Here is a 22,602-nt window from a genome sequence, read left to right on the forward strand (position 1 = left end):
ACTCCAAATCTTCTAAAGCTGGAGTGCGAAACTGTAATGGGCACCAGGGAGTCTGCCCCATCGCATACAAAAATGTGTATGGATTTCCAAAATAAACGTGGCAAGAACAGGAACAGAATCTGAGAATTTCTGGTCTCTTTTGATTATTTGGCGTGCTCCCTTAAAGGGGTTTTGTGGGAGTGGGGAGGAGTTGAGAAGTTCACAGACTGGGTTCTAAGGGCTACACTTTACCCATCTCTACAATGGATGGCTAATGATTCATCATACCCATTGTATCTCATTATAACTGAAGAAAGTTTCATAGTAAGAAGCTTCCACGTGTTTTCCTGCTATCCCAGGTTGGCCTATTTTTTTCATTCACAGGAGTTCTTCAAGCCCTGGTTGGCATGATCAAGACTTGTGGGGGTGAGTTTACAATGCAAATTGCAAGGTTCATGCTTTCCCTGGCCCAACAGCTAGCATGAGTATAGTATAGACACAAAGGTTTCAAGAATGATAGTTGTGTGGCTATTGCTGGCAATTTACGACGTTTGAGTCAGTATTGTGGATGGCATAAGTCAATTGGGAGGAACTACATACCCATTCCCTCTCTGTACAGGCCTGTTGCATAGAGATGGCATAGAGATGGCGAAGGGACTTCGATCCTCAGTCCCTCTCCTGTCACTGTGTCCCTAATTTCAGATCTTCCATGCAGATTGTGGTAGGAATCTTTTGATGTGTTTTGCTATCCCATTGTAGAGCAAGAGGTTTCCTAACACAATCCCTGTGTTATTTTTGGTCCCTGATTGTTCCTCTTTTCTTGTTCTCCCAATTAAGGTGACAATTAATGGGGAGAGAGGGTCTCCAATGTTATCTCCAATCACTGATTTCATTAAGTATTGCCATTTGTTTGGCTTTTTGCTTGTGCTAAGAAGGAAGATGGGCATGACATTCTGGGCTTTGTAGTTTAGAGAGGAGCCTTTAACAGCCTCACTAAACGACAAACCCCAGAATTCTGCAGGAGGCAGAAACCGGATTTAAAGTAGATTCATGCCTATATATCTTTCTCAACCCTGGACACGATAAATAAATAACCTGCCTCGAGCAGACAAGAGTTCTCTCTTCAAACTTGGACAGATATATAAACCTCACTTGCCTAGTTTCCCACAGACCTCACAACCTCTGAGGATGCCTGCCACAGATGTAGGTGAAATGTCAGGATTCATTCTCTAGTGTGATGAGGTGGACACTGGACAGTAGTAAAATTTTCTACTAGCCGACCAGTGGAAGAACAGTGATTTGCATACAGAAGATCTCAGGTTCAACAATACTAGATAAGGCTGGGAAAGACTTTGGAGAGTTGCTGCCAGTCAGTGTTGGCAGTAGTGAGGCCTGCCCCACAATAAAAGCAGCTCCCAATACTCTTAACTATTTCCACATTGTGCCTCTGCCAAGGAATATGGGGAAGAAACCACTGTAGAAACCCTGTATTATGCAAAGGATCTGGGGGTATATTGCACAGTGCACTGCACATTTTACTCTATTATTCTGTTGGTCCAGTCAGCTCAACATGTATGAGCAGAGAAGAAATCACAAAATATATTGTCAAAGGCTTTCATGGCTGGAATCACTGGGTTGTTGTAGGTTTTATTGGGCTATATGGCCATGTTCTAGAGGCATTCTCTCCTGACGTTTTGCCTGCATCTATGGCAAGCATCTTCAGAGGTTGTGAGGTCTGTTGGAACTAGGAAAATTGGGTTTATATATCTGTGGGAATGGCTAGGGTGGGACAAAGAACTCTGTTGGAGCTAGATATGAATGTTTCAAGAAATTGTGGGATGGTATCTGTGTCTCTGCAACGTAGAAGGAAAGTCAGGGAGCACAGTAGATGTGCTTTCCTGGTCCTTAGTTTTTCCAATTTTCGTGTGTTGAAGGCTTTCATGACCAGAATAACTGGGTTGTTGTAGGTTTTATCGAGCTATATGTCCATGTTCTAGAGGCATTCTCTCCTGACGAGATGCAGGCGAAACATCAGGAGATAATGCCTCTAGAACATGGCCATATAGCCCGAGAAAACCTACAACAACCCAATCACAAAATACTCTCTGTGATGGCACTGGTGGAGATAAGTACCAGAAAGCAAGTAATCTTAAAGTAAAACTTATTTTCTATTAACAGTACTCTCTCTCAAACTTTTCTAATAAACTGTCTCAAAAGAAGTTTCTCTGCAAAGGAGTTTGAAAAGTGGTGCAATTTTCAGACACAGCTGGATAGCACCCTTCAAATGGCTTCTTGCCAAGGTTTCAAATGGATACATTAAAATGACCTAGACAGGGATGGGAAAGAGTTAAATTTAGGACTGGTCTCTTCTTCCTGATTTTCTTTTTTCCTCCTCTTTTTAAAAAAAGTTCAAGAAAAAGAAATCCTTGTGCTTGTATTTTATGAGTGTGCACAGACACCCCAAAACGTGTCACTGTTTGTGTCTTTTGTAGGTGAGGTCCAGGCTCCTGACACATCCTTCCTCCCTCTCAAAGCGAAGGAAGCCACTCAGCTGTGTGACACTGGAGCGGGCCCTGTCCTGATGTCAAGTCTTTTTGACAATCTGACAGACGCCGGACTCAGAGGGGAGAGGCAACAGCAGCAGCAGTGGCGGCAGCAGCAAAAGCAAGAAGAGGAGGAGAGAGAAAATATTTTCCGTGTCTTCGCCTGAAGTCATTCTGTGGTTTTTGAAAAAATGTGCTGTATATTTTCAGGGCTGTGTCACATGATCTGCTGGGGTTATGAATAGCCGAGTATAATGATTTCTTAGTGAACGTTTTAAAAAAAGAGAGAGAGCGAGAGTAAGAGAGAGAGTGAAAGATTCACAGCGAGAAGGAGGCTCACACTCGCTCAAGAACAGCAGGGAGAAGAGGGGACGTGGAAAGTTCCCTGGCCTCCAGGTGTCTGCCTGTATCTCCTGCCTTCAGAGCCTGCTAAGGCAGCCAGGTGAGTGGCAAGACCCTGGGCCTTGACATTAGGTGGGAGGTCAGATTTGTGGCCTGACATCTGGATTTCCTTTCCTCACTGCTATGCCGGCTTCGGGGGAAATCCGCTGATCTGTCTTGTTTCTTTTTTTCCTACTTTCAGAGGCCTTTGAGGGTTTTTTTTTAAAAAAAACTATTGTGTGTCACCGTGGGGATCAGGTGGGACTTAAGAGGGCTGGGTGAGAGACAGAGAAAGAAAAAGAGAAACTGTGTACACATCGATGAGTGGACAGACTTTTGGAAATAGATCAGTCACACATGTGTAAGACAGTGGTTGTGAATGCTTGAGGGGACATGTGATGGATACGTGTGAGAAAGTAGCAAAGGTTAGCAACTTCAAAAGAGGCGTGCACGTGAAAGGACAACTGTGAAGTGTACCTGTATGTTTTGGGGATGGGGATAGTGGGGGCTGGAGATGCGTCCGCTAGGTAAGGTAGCACTGAGTTGACCAGAACAGCCCAAAGTTTCCTTCTCTTGCCTCAACTTTTTGATAAGCCTTGGTCTCATTTATAGTGTTGAATGTCATCTCCAACTAATTCTCGGATGTCCCGTGACTGTTGCTTCCTTCAGGGACTTGGAGCAGTAGAAAGGTGCTGAGATGCATGCCTGGTTGCTTTTAGTCATTGGCACAATTGTTGTTTCCCCAAACCAGGAAGAGTAAGAGGGTACAAGAAGGTGAATAGCTATATGGGACTGGTATTGAGCATGAAGAGGGAATGGATTGTTGCCCTTTTACCCATCTCACTTTTTAACATCTTCCTACTTCTTGAGTCTATGTTGTTTGTGAAGGAGGATGACTGAAAGGACACAGAGTCTCCACATATGATGTTGTTAGGTTCAGTTGTGGGGGAAGGGGTGTGGCGGCCATACCACCCCTGAGGGAGAGTGTTTGGCATCAACAGGATTTTGAGGGAAGGAAAACGCTCTTGGCAGGAAAAGTGTTGTAGTGGGTGGCGGTAGATTGGGTGGGGTGTCAGAGCTGCGGCCCTGTTCTCCAGACGTCTGGCCCATTTTTGGAACATGGTTCTGATGAAACCCTTACCTTTTACGGCTCCTTTTGAAGTTTTTTGGAGGGCTGTGAATTGTCCTTATACTCTGCCCCAAAGGATTGCCACAAGGTTGAATGGCATTGAGTTGTGTATCTTCATTTGGACCTTCCTAGACAACGGTCCACCATTACAGCCAATAATCATCATTCTATGAAGAAAAGACACCTGGTGGCTGCATCTTATTGGGGGTGGAGAAACCTTTCCACCATAGATGTATCCTTGCCCAAGTTCTTCCATCCCTTCGTTTACTTTTGCCTTTCTCCAAAAATATACTCTATTTTCTTCCTGATAAAACCTTTGTAGATATACTATTTCACACACAGGCCATCTTCCTATCTCCGTCCCATTTGCATTTTCTTTTGTCTCCAGTGAGCATTTTGTTGCACACACAAAAAAGAACCCACCTTGGATTGCCTATCTGCTTAGGCTTGACTGATGATTGTGGTTGAATTGCATGTGTCTGTTTTGTTCTGACAAATGGGCAATGTCTCTTGTTACCTTGGTGATCATCTCTAGATGCCAGCATAGCAGTGGATCCCATTCTCAGGCCTAAATGTCTGGAGCTCAGTTTAAGGACATAGTGATGTATAGAATTCCAAAAATAGCACAATCATGGGGCCTGTATTAGAAGCCAATTGAAAACAGGCCTAGGCATCTCTCTATTATGCCTCCATTGGGTTCTTTGTGTAGATTAACATGCTAACATATTGATGCATGGATTTTAGTTGGAAAATGGCACCCAGGTACAGTTTGGATCTTTTAAGTGAGCACCCCCTAAAGGAAAAATTGAGGATTGCTCCCTGACTTCAGTTTACTTTATAGCTTAGCTTGCTATGTACCTGAGTATCTTGTGTTGTCTCTTGAGGTAGGGTCGGATTATTCTCCCTGCTGCAAAATGAGGGAGGCGAGGCTTACAGGGATAAAGAGAACTTGGCTTACTATCCAAGGAGAAGAACAGTGTAACGCATCTACGTCTAGATTTTGCAAATTGCTCTAACAAAATTGTATTATGTGAATGTTGCATGTAGGTGAAAATTGATTCCTCTGGCTGTGCCAACCTGGTTTCTCTTTGGTCATAAAATAAGGCTATTTTTTCCTCTCCTCTTACTAGCTTGTTTGCTTGGAGCAAAAGAGGAGGCAGAGTGTTTTTGCCTTGTGTTGTGAAAATACCTATCTGGAGTGGGAACTAGGAGTGCCTTTCTGCTTCTGGATTCAGGCTCACTTCTCCAGAATGTAGCCAAGATCCAGCAATGAGACATTCTCGAAATCTCTTCATCTTGATTGCTTCTATTTTTGACACAGTTGAACAAGTCCTCGATGTTACTTACTAGCAAGAGCACTTGCCCCAAAACAAACTCTTAAAATATGAAATTAAATAGACATTTGCAAAAAGCATGTTGACTAGTGGCCTATGGTGAAAGAAAATTGAATCTAGTAAACATAATACACCCACAAGCATATAGTAATATGCGTATATGCGTATTGTTGGGTCGTTTTTATAGGTTTATGCATGAGATTAGACTGATTCCAAAAGTTTGTGCCCTTGATATGCCTTTGGTCTTTAGCCCAGTGTTGGCGCTCCATGCAGTCATACTGGCCACATGACCTTGGAGGTGTCTATGGACAACGCCGGCTCTTCGGCTTAGAAATGGAGATGAGCACCACACCCCAGAGTCAGACATGACTGGACTTAATGTCAGGGGACAACCTTTACCTTTACCTTTGGCCACCAAACATATCACCATCATCATAGGCAATCTCTCATGGCTGAGTATGATTGTCTTCCAACAATCTTGGTGGTGTGTCCATGACTGTGGAGATATATTCTGGACTAGCCGTCCCCTGCCATGCGTTGCTGTGGCCCAGTCTGGTGATCTGAAAAATAAAGTAATGAGAAAGTGTTGGTTTCTAATATATGTAATTTCTTTATGCTTGTGGGTAAACAGTATTTCTTGTTGTTTCTTTGTCAGTGTTGATGTGGAGAGTGTCTGGTTTGCCTACCCTGGAATATCATAGTCCTTCTTTAAGGGTCCCTTTCAAATCTATGATACTATATCTGTGTGTGTGAATCATATCTATCTATCTATATTTATGGCTGGATGGCTCTTTGTCAGGAGGGCTCTGATTACATTTTCTTGCCCTGGTGAAGGCAGTTGGACTGGATGGCCTTAAGTATTTTCTGTTGGTCATGGGGGTTCTGTGTGGGAAGTTTTCCCCAATTCTGTCGTTTGTGTGATTCAGAATGCTCTTTGATTGTAGGTGAACTATAAATCCCAGTAACTACAAATCTCAAATGTCAAGGTCTATTTCCCCCAAACCTCATCTGTGTTCATACTTGGGCATATGGAGTATTCGTGCCAAGTTTGGTCCAGATCCATCATTATTTGAGTCCTCTGTGCTCTCTGGATGTAAGTGAACAACAACTCACAAACTCAAGGTCAATGCCCACCAAACCTTTCTAGTGTTTTCTGTTAATCATGGGAGTTCTGTGTGCCAAATTTGGTTCAATTCCACAATTGGTGGAGTTCAGAATGCTCTTTGATTGTAGGTGAACTATAAATCCCAGCAACTACAACTCCCAAATGACAAAATCAAAATTGTTTGAGTGAAGGACATACATTGGGTTTTTAGGTGTATGTTGTCCAAATTTGGTGTCAATTGGCCCACTGGTTTTTGAGGTCTGTTAATCCCACAAATGAACATTACATTTTTATTTATATAGATTCACATGACCTTTCACAATGAGGACATAGATTCCCTGATGGAAGGTGGTCACAACAAGGGTTTGCTTGACATGCCTTCCTCTCAGCATGTTTCCCCCTTTCCCCCTCCATTCATACCTCTTCAAAATCCATAGCACCATTGGTATGAGTGGCCCAGTTAGAACGCTCGAGTGCCAGGGCTTTCCAACCATACACACATATATATAGTACCAGGGGAAACTAACCATACACATGAGTAGTGATAGGCATTTCAGCTATTTTATTGACCTCACCTAAATAAGGGCAGTATATATAGGATAGCTTCTGCTTGTTTTGTTAATTACTATGGCCTTAATTTAGTGAAGGATATTGATGGGAGGAAGGCCTTTTATTATGGTGCATGATTGACCACACAATAGTTTCTGCCCAGCTTTATAGATATGATAGCCCTTCTTTCCATGTAAAACGGGAGTGGATGAATGAGAGGAAAATGTATAGCCATTCAGCTTCCCAATCTTATCAGCATTGGCACAGTGTCGCAACTGATGAAAAATGTTGGGAATTGAAGTCCAGTAGTAACTGGGAGGCATACTTTGTGCACTCCAGCTTTTTTGGCACTCAGGCTCCCACTAGGCTCCGTTATTGACTTCTGAGTTTCCATGTATATAACAGACTCTTGGTATCCATTGGGAGCCTTTGTGGATACCAAAATCCATGGATGCTCAGGTCCCATTGTATATAATGGTGTAATGAAATGGTGCCCCTTATATAAAATGGCAAAAACAAGGTTTGCCTTCTGGATTTTTTTTAAAAAAAATCAAGTCGTGTATGCTGGAAACCATGGATGCAGAATGTTAATATGGAAGACTGGCTGTACCTTCCTACCCCATGATTTTGCAATTACTAGTCCAAGTTCATGTTTATTCAATGCTTAGACCATAGGCCTTTCACATATAAGGCAAATAGATAAATACATGAAAACCAGATTATTAAATACAATATAAAATACACAATTAATTTTATTATTTATTTATTTAAAAGTTTTATATACCGACCTTCTCACCTCTCTTGAGGGACTCAGACCGGTTTCCAACCAAGAAATACATACAGTCAATAAAACATCGTACTTCATATTGCAATAAAACAGCAAAACAGCAAAACAGCAATTACATTCAATAAATACAATGGTCAGTCGTCCGACTAAATTTGATGTTCATCATCCTCCATCCATCTCAGGGTATTGGCTCACTCATCAACTGCCTGTCTCCATAACCACGTCTTCACCTGCTTCCTGAATGTCAGAATAGAAGGGCGGTTCTGATCTCCGGTTAATCTATATATAAATTAATCTAAATTAATCTATAATTAATCTATATATAAAAAATGCTCGGTGCATAATGAGTACCTTAAAAACAAAAGAACCAATGAACGAAATCACACCAAATTTGGCAACAAAACATCTCACAACACAAGGAGTGACCATCACTCAAAAAATTATGATTTTGTCATTTGGGAGTTGTAGTTGCTGGGATTTATAGTTCACCTATAATCAAAGAGCATTCTGAACTCCGCCAATGATGGAATTGAACCAAACTTGGCACACAGGACTCCCATGACCAACAGAAAATACAAGCAGTGTTTGGTGGGCATTAACCTTGAGTTTGTGAGTTGTAGTTCTCCTACATCCAGAGAGCACTGTGGACTCAAACAATGATGGATCTGGACCATACTTGGCACGAATATACCATATGCCCAAATATGAACACAGATGGAGTTTGGGGGAAATAGACCTTGGCATTTTGGAGTTGTAGTTACTAGGATTTATAGTTCACCTACAATCAAAGACCATTCTGAATGAACTCCATGAATGACAGAACTGGGGTAAACTTCCCACACAGAAGCCCCATGACCAACAGAAAATACTTAAGGCCATCCAGTCCAACTCTCTTCACCAGGGCAAGAAAACGTAATCAAAGCCCTCCTGACAGAGAGCCATCCATCCATAGATATAGATAGATATATATGATTCACACACACACACAGATAAAGTATTATAGATTTGAAAGGGACTCCTAAAGATGGACAATTATATGTTGCATGTTCCAGAGTAGGCAAACAAGACAATCTCTATGTCAACACTGTCAAAGAAACATCAAGAAATACTGTTTACCCATAAGCATAAAGACATTACATATATTAGAAACCAGCACTTTCTAATTACTTTATTTTCCATATCACCAGACTGGGCCACAGCAATGTGTGGCAGGGGACCTCTAGTATCCTATAAATAATGCTACATATATCGATGGCAAGATGCACCCTTAAAATACTACATACTGTATGGACTTGCACCTGCGTAATTAAAGACCAGGTAAAACCAAATAGATACAGCATTATTAAAACTATATAAACAGCCACTATTAGTTAAAAGCATCCTAGTTTTTTTAATCATTTTTTTCTGTTTTAAAAATCCACCATCAAGATCTTGCTTTATTCTTGCTTATTTTTTAGTATTTACTTTCCTTTTCAAATCTTATTACTTCTGACTGTCCTGTTTTCCTAAGTTAGGGTAGTCAAGCTGGTGTCCTCCAGATGTTTTGGATTACAGTTCTCGTATGCCTTCGCCGTTATGTATGCAGTCTGGGGTTTATGAGGCTTGCAGCCAAAATACCTATGGAGCAATAGATTGCCTTGCTGTTGCTGCTGCTGTTGTTGTTTTGAACCTTCCGGTTGTTTCCAGCTTATGGCAATCATATGCAGTTTTGGCAAGTATTCTTTGGGTGGGATTTTGCCTTTGTCTTCTTCTGAGAGAGTGTGACTTGCTCTCAAAACCAATACATCACGCAGACTCTTTTCCTGTAAAATGGTGGTGGGTGGATGACAGCACAGAGTGTAGCCATTCAACTCCTATCAGAGTTTACAAGAGTAGCAGAATTGCCTATCCTGGTTTTAAGCGTCAATGGCACATTTTCTTTTCTTTTAGTGACTGCTGTTTGTACAAGCTCCATTCTTGGGTCATCTGAATAATTTGTTGTGAGCACCATCCACAATTTCACATTGTGTATCAGTCCATGGATACAATGCAAATTCTGAGTAACAAGAGTATGTTTTTGTTGTTGTTCCATATAACAGCACACTGTAGGTTTGTTTGTTCTAAGTGTCTTCAAGTTGTTTCCAGGCTTTGGCAATCTTAAGGAAACCATGTTTTTTTCCCTACAAGATTTGTTCAAATGTGGGTTGGCTTTTATTCTTTTGAGATTGAGGGGGTTGCATACAACAGTAAATAGGCTATGCTTTTTTTCCACCAATGCGTTGCCTGTCTACCGTGCCAAGCCCCTTCCCAGCAGAGCCCCATTGTCCTAAGTCACTTGCCCTAAGGTTAGAATGAGGAGTTCACCATGAGATCTACAGTGAGGGGATATCCCCATGGAGAGAACAGGGAGAAGCAGATTAGGACTCGGAGCCATGGGTTCAAATTACAGGGAAGGAGATTCCACCAAAAGATTAGGAAGAACTTCCTGACCGTGAGAGCAGTGGAACTCTCCGACTTGAAGTGTGGTGGAAGTGCTCTTATTTTAGTGGTGTTTTTGTTTTAATGTTTTAATGGATTAATTTGCTTTTATGTCTTGTGGACTTTCTGTCCCAAATATAAAACGCCCCGAGTCTCTTCGGGGAGATGGTGGTGAGGTATAAAAATAAAAAGTAAAGTTATAATAATAATAATCATCATCATCATCTTTATTTTTCGACCACTCTATCTCCCCCTGGGAGACTCAGGGTGGTTTACACATGTTGTTGTTGTTCATTCGTTCAGTCGTCTCCGACTCTTCGTGACCTCATGGACCAGCCCACGCCAGAGCTCCCTGTCGGCCGTCACCACCCCCAGCTCCTTCAAGGTCAGTCCAGTCACTTCAAGGATGCCATCCATCCATCTTGCCCTTGGTCGGCCCCTCTTCCTTTTGCCTTCCACTTTCCCCAGCATAATTGTCTTCTCTAGGCTTTCCTGTCTCCTCATGATGTGGCCAAAGTACTTCAACTTTGTCTCTAGTATCTTTCCCTCCAGTGAGCAGTCGGGCTTTATTTCCTGGAGGATGGACTGGTTGGATCTTCTCGCAGTCCAAGGCACTCTCAGAACTTTCCTCCAACACCACAGCTCAAAAGCATCGATCTTCCTTCGCTCAGCCTTCCCTAAGGTCCAGCTCTCACATCCGTAGGTGACTACAGGGAATACCATGGCTTTGACTAGGCGGATCTTTGTTGCCAGTCTGATGTCTCTACTCTTTACTATTTTATCGAGACTGGACATTGCTCTCCTCCCAAGAAGTAAGCGTCTTCTGATTTCCTGGCCACAGTCTGCATCTGCAGTAATCTTTGCACCTAGAAATACAAAGTCTGTCACGGCCTCCATGGTTTCTCCCTCTATTTTCCAGTTGTCAATCATTCTTGTTGCCATAATCTTGGTTTTTTTGACGTTTAGCTGCAACCCAGCTTTTGCGCTTTCTTCTTTCACCTTGATTAGAAGGCTCCTCAGCTCCTCCTCGCTTTCGGCCATCAGAGTGGTGTCATCTGCATATCTGAGGTTGTTAATGTTTCTTCCAGCAATTTTCACCCCAGCTTTGCATTCATCCAGCCCCGCACATCGCATGATGTGTTCTGCATACAAGTTAAAAAGGTTGGGTGAGAGGATGCAGCCTTGCCGTACGCCTTTCCCAATCTTGAACCAGTCTGTTGTTCCGTGGTCAGTTCTTACTGTTGCTACTTGGTCCTTGTACAGATTCCTCAGGAGAGAGACAAGGTGGCTTGGGATGCCCATCCCACTAAGAACTTGCCACAATTTATTATGATCCACACAGTCAAAGGCTTTAGAATAGTCAATGAAGCAGAAGTAGATGTTTTTCTGAAACTCCCTGCTTTTCTCCATTATCCAGCGGATATTGGCAATTTGGTCTCTCGTTCCTCTACCTTTTCTAAACCCAGCTTGAACATCTGGCAACTCTTGCTCCATGTATTGCTGGAGTCTTCCTTGCAGGATCTTGAGCATTACCTTACTGGCATGAGAAATAAGGGCCACTGTACGGAAGTTTGAGCAGTCTTTTGCATTTCCCTTTTTTGGTATGGGGATATAAGTTGATTTTTTCCAGTCTGATGGCCATTCTTGTGTTTTCCATATTTGCTGGCAAATGGCATGCATCACCTTGACAGCATCATCTTTTAAGATTTTAAACAGTTCAGCTGGGATCTCATCATCTCCTGCTGCCTTGTTGTTAGCAATGCTTCTTAAGGCCCATTCAACCTCACTCCTCAGGATGTCTGGTTCTAATTCATTCACCACACCGTCAAAACTATCCTCAATATTATTATCCTTCCTATACAGATCTTCTGTATAGTCTCGCCACCTTCTCTTGATCTCTTCAGCTTCTGTTAGGTCCCTGCCATCTTTGTTTCTTATCATGCCAATTTTTGCCTGAAATTTACCTCCAATGTTTCTAATTTTCTGGAAGAGGTCTCTTGTCCTTCCTATTCTGTTGTCTTCTTCCACTTCCATGCATTGCTTATTTAAAAATAGTTCCTTATCTCTTCTGGCTAACCTCTGGAATTGCGCATTTAACTGGGCATATCTCCCCTTATCCCTGTTTCCTTTTGCTTTCCTCCTTTCTTGGGCTACTTCCAGTGTCTCAGCAGACAACCATTTTGCCTTCTTGGTTTTCTTTTTCTTTGGGACGTACTTTGTTGCTGCCTCCTGAACAATGTCTCGGACTTCTGTCCATAGTTCTTCTGGGACTCTGTTTACTAAATCTAGTCCTTCAAATCTGTTCTTCACTTCCACTGTATATTCGCTAGGAATGTTAGTGAGATCATATCTAACTGGTCTGTGTATTTTCCCTGATCTCTTTAGTTTTATTCTAAATTGGGCAATAAGAAGTTCGTGATCTGAGCTACAGTCAGCCCCAGGTCTTGTTTTCACCGACTGGATGGATGTCCGCCACCTTTGGCTGCAAAGGATGTAGTCAATCTGATTTCGGTGTTGACCGTCTGGAGAGGTCCATGTGTAAAGACGTCTTTTAGGTTGTTGGAAGAGAGTATTCGTTATACACAGCGAGTTTTCCTGGCAAAATTCTATCAGCCTGCGTCCCGCTTCATTTTGTTCTCCCAGACCATGCTTGCCTGTGATCCCTGTTGTCATTTGACTTCCCACCTTGGCATTCCAGTCTCCTGTAATGAAAATAATGTCTCTTTTTGGTGTATTATCCAGTAGTTCCTGCAGATCCTCATAGAACTGATCTACTTCTGCTTCTTCAGCAGCTGTGGTTGGGGCATATATTTGGATCACTGTAATGTTGAAAGGCTTTCCTTGCACTCGAATTGAGATCATTCTGTCATTTTTTGGGTTGTATCCAAGAACCGCTTTAGCGAATTTCTTATTAATTATGAAGGCTACTCCATTTCTTCGATGTTCCTCTTGTCCGCAGTAGTAGATCTGGTGGTCATCTGATGTGAAGTGGCCCATTCCAGTCCATTTCAGTTCGCTGACCCCCAGAATGTCTATCTTTAGTCTTGACATCTCACCAATAACAACATCCAATTTGCCCTGGCTCATAGATCTTACATTCCAGGTTCCTATGGTGTGTTGATCTTTAGAGCATCGGATTCGTCGTTCACCTCCAGTACCGTCGGCCGCTAGCCTTCCTTTCGGCTTTGAGCTAGCTGCGTCATCACATCTGGGGCTAGTTGAACTTATCCTCTGCTCCTCCCCAGTAGCATTTTGGCCATCTTCCGACCTGGGAGTCCCATCTTCCAATGGCATACCGACATATCTCTGGTTGTACTGATCCATTTAGTTTTCTTGGCAAGGATACTGGAGTGGTTTGCCATTGCCTTCCCCAGGGATCACGCTTGGTCTGACCTCTCTGCCACAACCGTCCCGTCTTGGGTGTCCCTTCACGGTTTCGCTCATGACATCATTGAGGTGCTCAAGCTCCAGCGCCCCGACAAGGCGGTGATCCTTTGCTGGAGGGTTTACACATACAAAGGCAAATATTCAATGCCTGACATATACCAAAACATTACAGCAATGAATATAATACAGAATGATAACAGCATTGTAATAAAGGTAAAGATTTTCCCCTGACGTTAAGTCCAGTCGTGTCCGACTCTGGGGGTGGGTGCTCATCTCCATTTCTAAGTTAAAGAGCCCGCGTTGTCCATAGACACCTCCAAGGACATGTGGCTGGCATGACTACATGGAGCGCTGTTACCTATTGATCTCACATTTGCATGTTTTCGAACTGCTAGGTTGGCAGAAGCTGGGGCTGACAGTGGAAGCTCACGCCACTCCCTGGATTTGAACCTGCGACCTTTCAGTCAGCAAGTTTAGCAGCTCAGTGGTTTAACCCACTGTGCCACCGGGGACTCCAATCAAATAAAATGTAATATCAATATAAAAACATAGAAGAATTAATCACTAAACACATACATTTAAAAGCATTTGAGGCTTTTTAAACGGGGTAGATGGCAATCTGTCAGGAGTGCTTTGATTGTAAATTTCTTGCATGGCAGGGGGTTGGATAGGATGGCCCATACAGACTCTTCCAGCTCCATTATTCTATTATTAGTCTCCCACAGCAGCTATCTCCAACAAAAAAGGGATAGATCTGTAAATTTGGCCTCAAGTATGGAAAGTATCAGAAAAAAATGGAGGCTGGTGAAAGAAAAAGATCCCTGGTTGACTTCAAGTAGTCTCCAGAAGGTCTAATGCAATGCCTATTTGACCTGGTTGTTTCATTTGACATGTGTATATATTTTTAGTTTTGAATAAGAAATATGCAGAAACATGCTGAATTGCTCTCCTTTTCTGTGGCTTTGGAATATATTTCTGTTGTTTTCACGTTATTTCGGCCCTGCTGCAATTTTGTTTTGGTAAAGAAGCAATGCCCAGGAACACATTGGCAATGCTGACTGTTTGGCACCACATTTCCTGAGTCTACATTGACCCTACAGTGACCCCGTTAACGCCACGCATATCACATGCATCGTAGTGAGATCGCTATAACCGGCAACACATTTCCCTCTGGCGAATTCACTTTGTTAGGAAATGTTCCACATTTCTGAGCCTTATTTTTCATCCACATGGCCATAGATACTCCGCTTCCCCATCTCCTCCTACAAACAAACATATTTTCTTTGAAGCAGATTAGTATTACTACTGATATAATGAGCTGCAAGTACAGTAGACTCTCAGTTAAGTGGAACTCAAGCAACAGAAACTCCGAAGCAACCAGCAAAAAAAACCCAAAGAAAGAATACTTTAAAAAAATTAAAAGAAAATCAATATTTATAATACAATGAAATCAATTTATATAAAACAGTAAACCTGTATTACATGAATTTAAGTTTATCATTATTTTCTTTTAGTTACTGTATTTCAATATTAATATCAAGCCAATGCAGAGTTTATGGTATGTTTTAACATGGGGGTATGGTATTAGTTAGGCCTATTTTAATAGTTACTCTCAATCAATCAAAAACTACAGTTACCTGGCATCTACCAGTTTCCATGGGCGCTGGTTCACTGAGAGTCTACTGTGATTGCAGACGCACTCCTGGTACTTAATGTTTTCTCTTTCAGGATCTTCACCAGGGTACTTCTGCCAATAACATTCACATTCCAAGAAATGTTCCAAAATGTGCCCTTGGATCACAGAGGGCTCCAGTGAGACCTTTTGTGCCATATAATCAGAGGTTGGAAAAGTTACTTTTTTTGGACTACATCTCTCAGAATCCACAAAATTGATGGCTATCAGCCATGCTGATTAGGGAATTCTGGGATCTATGGTGCAAAGTTACACTTCCCAAGCTCTGTATCAAATCCCTGCCCAATCCATGACAGAACATCATTATTTTGTCCATGAAACCTACCTCGTGTCAATTATTGATTGCACCATCATTTTCATATATTTTTTAATCACCTTTTCTAGGAATAATTGTCATTCTTCCAAAGTTGACATTTGTATACCTTAGGTCAGTGATACTCAGCCTGTGGCTCCCCAGATGTTTTGACATTCAACTCCCAGAAATCCTAACAGCTGGTAAACTGGATGGGATTTCTGGGAGTTATAGGCCAAAACACCTAGGGACCCACAGGTTGAGGACCACTGCCTTAGGTGAAGGACCAGATGGTATCTTCTCCCTCTGCTCACGTACAAAAAGATGACTGGATTTCAGTATCTGGATGTCAGTAAAGCCTCTCATGACCTTTGGCAAAGAAACTAGTCAAATATTGGTTAGGCAAAACTACGGTTAGGTGGATCTGTAGAATCATAGAATCATAGAATCATAGAGTTGGAAGAGACCTCATGGGCCATCCAGTCCAACCCCCTGCCAAGAAGCAGGAATATTGCATTCAAAGCACCCCTGACAGATGGCCATCCAGCCTCTGTTTAAAAGCCTCCAAAGAAGGAGCCTCCTGTAATTGGTTAAGCGAATGAACCCAGAGTTTGCAGACAACACCAAACTGGGAGGGATAGCCAATACTTCAGATGACAGGTCAGAATTCAAAACGATTTGAACAGATTAGAGAGATGATTGACCAAAACTAACAAAATGAAGTTCAATAGTGACAAATGCAAGATACTCCATTTAGGCAGAAAAAATGAAATGCAAAGATACAAAACGGGGGACGAACGGCTCGAGAACAGTACGTATGAAAAAGATCTTGCTGTTCTCGTGGACAACAAGTTAAACATGATCCAACAATGTGATACGGTAGCTAAAAACTCAATGGGATTTTGACCTGCATCAATAGGAGTATAGTGTCTAGATCCAGGGAAGTCATGCTACCTCTCTGCTCTGCCTTGGTTAGACCACACCTGGAATATTGTGTCCAATTCTGGGCACCACAATTGGAGATGTTGACTAGCTGGAAGGTGTCCAGAGGAAGGCAACTAAAATGCTCAAGGGCCTGAAGAACAAGCCCTATGAGAAGTGGCTTAAAGAGCTGGGCACATTTAGACCGAAAAAGAGAAGGCTGAGAGGAGACATGATGGCCATGTATAAATATGTGAGAGGAAGTCATAGGGAGGAGGGAGCAAGCTTGTTTTCTGCTGCCCTGCAGACTAGGATGCGGAGCAATGGCTTCAAATTACAGGAAAGGAGATTCTACCTGATCATTAGAAAGAACTTCCTGACTGTGAGAGCTGTTCAGCAGTGGAACTCTCTGCCCCGGAGTGTGGTGGAGGCTCCTTCTTTGGAGGCTTTTAAACAGAGGCTGGATGGCCATCTGTCAGGGGTGCTTTGAAAATGATTTTCCTGCTTCTTGGCAGGGGGTTGGACTGGGTGGCCCACAAGGTCTCTTCCAACTCTATGATTCTATGATTCTATTAAGAAGGCAATCGAGGCCTACCACACCTATTGGCAGTTCAAAGAGATCAAGACCGGTTGAGTGATTCACCAAGCATTGCTGGCCTACAGGACCACATCTGGAGGAAACGTTAGGAGACTACTACCTCTTATCTCCCATTCCCAGCATCTGCCATCTGAGGGGTTTGTCTAATTCTGGCTACTTGCAGAACTGACCCGATAACCAGCTGCCCTTTTTGTATTGCATGAATGGAAGTGAAGATGCTACAACTAAGGTGCATCTAAGGTGTGCATCTTTAGCCATGGTTACTGTTTTATGCTCAAGCCCTGGGCACTGGACAATAGGAGAGAGTCTCTATTGATATGTGTAAGTTAAACTCCTTGGAAGTGATGTGTATCTTCACAGGTTAGTGGAATGCAAGTTAGGGGGTTTTCTTATCCCTATGTAAGATTCACCAGATTCAGACTCAGAAGAGAGCCTTCTTGATGGCTGCTCCAAGTCTATGGAGCTCCTTCAAATAGAAGGCTCACTTTGCTTCCATTCTGCTTTCTTTGCATTGGCAGGTGAAGATATTTTTAAAATTTAAACAGTCATCAGCTTTTAGCTAGTTGAAGAAAAGTTTTTTTAAAAAAAATCTGTATATAGAATTATATATTGTTTTAGCCATAAGATTAAGTTCAGTTGTGTTCAACTCTGGGTGGTGGTGTGCTCCTCTCCATTTCTAAGCCAAAGTGCCGGCATTGACTGCATGGAGCGGCGTTACCTTCCCGCCAGAGTGGTACCCATTAATCTACTCACATTTGCATCTTGTGAAAATGCAGAAACTGTGGAACACAGTAGTAGTAGTAGTAGTAGTAGTAGTAGTAGTAATACTAATATAATAATTAGGGCAACCATGGGTAGGAAATGAGGCTGTGCGGAAGACTGATTGTGAAAATTTGTATCCAAAAAGTGCCAGATAGGAAAGTGACTATTCCAACAACAACATGTTTCGATTTGATTAAAGATGAGACAACCGTCTACTGTGATAAAGTCCTAAGAAGCCAGGTGTCCTTGGTTTCATTTAATCTCCTGGCTGCTTTTTTTGACTTGCACTGAGTCATTGAGAGAAATAGCTAATCTAAGACTACAGTAATTCTAAGTATTTTTGTCCAAACCACATCACTTTCTTTGGGTAACTCATTGGGTAGCATTTAACTAGGTTTGTGTATATCCAGTGAATAGAAAAGCTAACTGGGTATGCTGAGAAGGGAGTTTTTTTAAAAAAAATCAAGTTTCTAGTTCTCAAGGTTCTACAAATGGAAGTGTGCAAGTAGCATCTTAAAGTTTTGAACAAAGGACATATCAGTGATTGAAAAAAAGGGGGGGGCATTGCAGTTCTGTACAACCTTTTATCCTTCTGCCATGATTTACTCTCCATCTCCTAGGCTCGTCTTTGGAGTCCATGCAAAGTAAGCAATGCATACAAATGGGACTCAATTTGCATAATTCTGCTTGCCGAATTTGGGTTTTTTTGGCACCAACATAGCTCCACAAATCACTGTCCTTTCTTTGGCCTCATTTTCTTTGCTGCTCTTTTGGCAGATTTCCTCTTACCAGTTATGATACTGGCCAAAAAAGAAAAAAAAGTGTGTGTGTATAAAGGGGGAGCCTAGCCAAAGAAATTTGGTGGCTGGCCAAAATAAAGTTTATCAAGCTCTTACTTCCCACTGCTGCTGAATGAGATAGTGAACTAAACCCAAAATTTGGAAATATTATTTGGGGGACAACAACTCCCAGAATTCCCTGGCCAGCATCACCACTAGCCATACGCTCTGAGGGATTCTGGGAGGTGGAGACCAGAAAGCATCATTCCCTTCACTTGTTTTTAACAGTATCTGACTATATCTGTCATTACCCAGCCTTATAAGTCCAGTCTTCCATTCATATCAACAGACTTGGTCCTAGACTGGTCACATTGGAGTAGTTGGTCAAGGTCCCCGGTGGCACAGTGGGTTGTACCACTGAGCTGCTGAACTTGTTGATCGAAAGGTTGCAGGTTCGAATCTGGGGAGCGGTGTGAGCTCCCACTGTTAGCCCAAGCTTCTGCCAATCTAGCAGTTCAAAAACATGCAAATGTGAGTAGAACAATAGGTACTGCTCCGGCGGGAAGGTAATGGAGATCCATGCAGTCATGCCGGCCACATGACCTTGGAGATGTCTACGGACAATGCTGGCTCTTCATCTTAGAAATGGAGATGAGCACCAACCCCCAAAGTCAGACACGACTGGACTTAATGTCCGGGGAAAACCTTTACCTTTACTTACATCCCTTTTATTATACTAGAAAGACTTCAAGGTTTTTTTTTAAGTGAGTCATTTTATTGAGAGGCTTCAGTGTTTTGTTTTGTTTTGCATTATTGTTGTTTTTTTACATTGGTCCAGGAAATTCAAAAGCGATGGGATTTGAGTGGGAAGGAACTTCATCCAAGACCTGCCCTAGTCCCAGGAAACAATCCAACAAAGCTGTTTAGATTGACCAGCCTGTCTTGTTCTCCTTGTGATTGCAAACAAAAAAGGTGTCAGGTGTTAACCGGCGGGAAGCTGGGGAAGGTATCATTCTCCTTGTACACATATTTCACTGCATCCCCTCATTTGAAGTATTTAAAGAACTTTCGAACTGAGGTCTAGTAGATGTGTTGTCGAAGGCTTTCATGGCTGGAATCACTGGGTTGCTGCGAGTTTTCTGGGCTGTATGGCCATGTTCCAGAAGCATTATCTCCTGACGTTTTGCCCACATCTTTGAGCCAGATATTTAAAGGGTTACAGTAATTTGGTCCCAAAATACATGGGTTTGAGTGGACTTCTGGAAGACACACAGTATGACCCTATATTTGTGCGACCAGTCCATCTGACTAACTATCAAATCGCTAAGTATTTTTTAAGTTCTCCAGCATGACTCTAGTGTAGTGGTTCTCAACCTGTGGGTCTCCAGGTGTTTTTGTTTTCAACTTCCAGAAATCCCAGCCAGTTTACCAATTGTTAGGATTTCTGGGAGTTGGAGGCCAAAACATCTGGGAACCCACAGGTTGAGATCCACTGCTCTACGGTATTTTGGGCCAGAAGTCTTTCATTCTAATAGGGTTAGCTATTTTTGTGGTTGTATGTATCCCCTGTGAATAGGGGGGGGGGGGTGTCAAACTGTACCCAAAGCCTGAAGAAGTGGCTGCTTTAATCGGTTGGAGAAATCAAAGCTCATGGGAGCAGGGGCGGCTCAACCCATTACGCAAAGTAAGCATTTGCAGTATAGTTGATTTTGCCCAGGGGCGCTCTTGGGGGAAAATAGACCTTGACATATGCGAGTTGTAGTTACTGGGATGTATAGTTCACCTACAGTCAAAGAGCATTCTGAACTCCACCAATGATGGAATTGAACCAAATATGGCACACAGAACTCCCACGACGAACAGAAAATATATATCAGTGATTGGTTTGGGGGACGGGACGGGACACCAAAATACTGTTTGCTTACCGTTGAAAATTACCTAGGGCCGCCTCTGCATGGGAGATAAATCTGAGGCCAAGCTTTTGATGAGTGCAGACATATTGACACATAGTGAGTTGAGACATATTTCAAAAGTACCTATAGGTTATGGTGAGGGCAGCTAAGGAATAAAATTATGCACAGACATATGACTGTGAAATTATACTTGGGATCCTTCCAGGCAGCTTTTATTCTGCAATCATCTTGCCTTATTTGCAGACTTTTATGATGTATGTGCATTTGTGTTATACATATGTCTTCCTTGTGTAATGTTCCTGGAGTTTTTCACTGTTTCTTCCATCATTTTCCGTTCCACAAAGAAATTGGTTAAGGAAGAAATGAAAGAATGTATGAAGCCTTTTAGAGGAGTGGGTCACTTTAAAAGCCCTTAACCTGGAAGCACATTTAGCTGTCTTATTTTTGGATTGTATTGGCCCCTAAAGGCCACTATACAAACTTAAACACATATTCTTCTACAGTTTACAGAAGAAAACTGGGACATTTGTGGCTGAGCAACATCAACGTGTGGTCAAAAGGCTAGGCAACAAGAGGGTAAAAGTTTGTAATGAAGAAGAACACACACAACTACTTTTTGAAGCAGAGAAACTCTGGGAGTTATGTACTGAGTCTTTGAAAGCCTGCATCAAATTAAAACCCCAAATGAGCTGTCTGGAAGGGAAATAATCCCTCTCCCTATCCTCCCCCCCCCACCCCCCGCTTACCAAATTAATTGTTACCAAACTACTTTTGCAATTTGAATGCAGTCTTTTCTGCAGCAGTTTAGATATGCAAGAATGAAGGGGAAAGTGGGAGGAGGAGAAAGAGGCTGGGCATTTTCAAAGTAGGTAATAAAGGGTGATGATGGAGGATTAATTGGGCCTGGACTAGTCTTCTTGCTACATACCTGTATAGGAAATTTATTTATTATCTTTTACAACCTTCCTAGGGGAGGCTTTGCACTGAAAGGTGGGATAAAAGAAGATCAGTAAGACTGTTGTGGTTCACTCTGAGCCTGAGCTTTCTGAACCTGAGTTTCCTCAGGACGAGGAGGATGATGGGTTACAGATTTCTGGACATGTTCTGGTTAGTGAGGCAGTTGAAACAGATAGTGTTGATTCTGAAGAAGAGACAGCATTTCTGTTCCCCAGAGAAAAGAATGTGACTTTAGATAAAGATAGTGAAACTTTGGAGCTCCAGGTAGAGGCTCCTTCTGGGAGCTCCGGGCCTCTTGTTTCTCAGGGTGACCAGGCCCGGCAGGGCGAAGATAATGAGCTAACTGGCCTTGAAGATAGTGGAGATTTTATAAGAGAGGACCATTTGCAATTAAGAGTTTGGAGAAGCGCACACCTTATTATTTATTTATTTATGGCATTTATATGCTGCCCTTCTCACCCCGAAGGTTGTTGGCCTTGCCAACAAATGTGAAGCCAGAGGTCAACGCAATGCTTTCATGTTGGGGAAACTTATTTAATGATCTGGTCGAAGGGCATTCTCTGTCAGTCCAATGTTGCTTTTACCCTATTAACTTCTGTGGAATTACCTTGACTTTTGTGGAAAGCTTCTGGCTCTTTGGGACGTTGATTTTGATCCTGATTTTTGGAGACTTTGTCTTGCTGCCATGGACTCTTGCTTAACCAATGCTAAAGGACTATGCTTCATGTTATTTGCCTTTGGAACCTGGGAACGTTGCCTTTGCATTTAAGACTCTGTATTGCTCATTGAACTTTACTTCTTTATTTCTCTGTTTTGATTTTGCTTTTTTCTCAATAAACTACGTTTTCTTGCCCTGGTGAAGGGAGTTGGACTGGATGGCCTTGGTGTGTGGTGGTGTCTTGGGCAAGGTGAACCTATCCTGAGTTGCGACAAAAGCAAATGAACAAATGAACAAGCTCTGCAGTCCTGAGCACAACCCAGTCTTTGTGTTAGAGGAAATTAGGGCCAGGGGTTTTTCATTTATGGGACAATAAGA

General features: G+C 42.4%; 1 protein-coding gene across 2 annotated transcripts in view; it reads left to right on the forward strand.

Moving 5' to 3' along the window:
• Positions 1–2,485: 2,485 nt before the first annotated feature.
• The window catches only part of RARG (retinoic acid receptor gamma), a 179,415-nt gene continuing 159,298 nt past the window's right edge, over positions 2,486–22,602 (forward strand). Inside the window, exon 1 of one of the 2 annotated variants that reach the window (XM_060762922.2) lies at positions 2,486–2,964. The gene's annotated coding sequence lies outside the window, so the exon portion shown is untranslated. The remainder of the gene's footprint in view (positions 2,965–22,602) is intronic. The other variant, XM_060762925.2, reaches the window with a different exon arrangement.

The sequence above is a fragment of the Anolis sagrei genome, chromosome 2 (genome assembly GCF_037176765.1).
Source record: "Anolis sagrei isolate rAnoSag1 chromosome 2, rAnoSag1.mat, whole genome shotgun sequence".
Lineage (NCBI taxonomy): Eukaryota > Metazoa > Chordata > Lepidosauria > Squamata > Dactyloidae > Anolis > Anolis sagrei.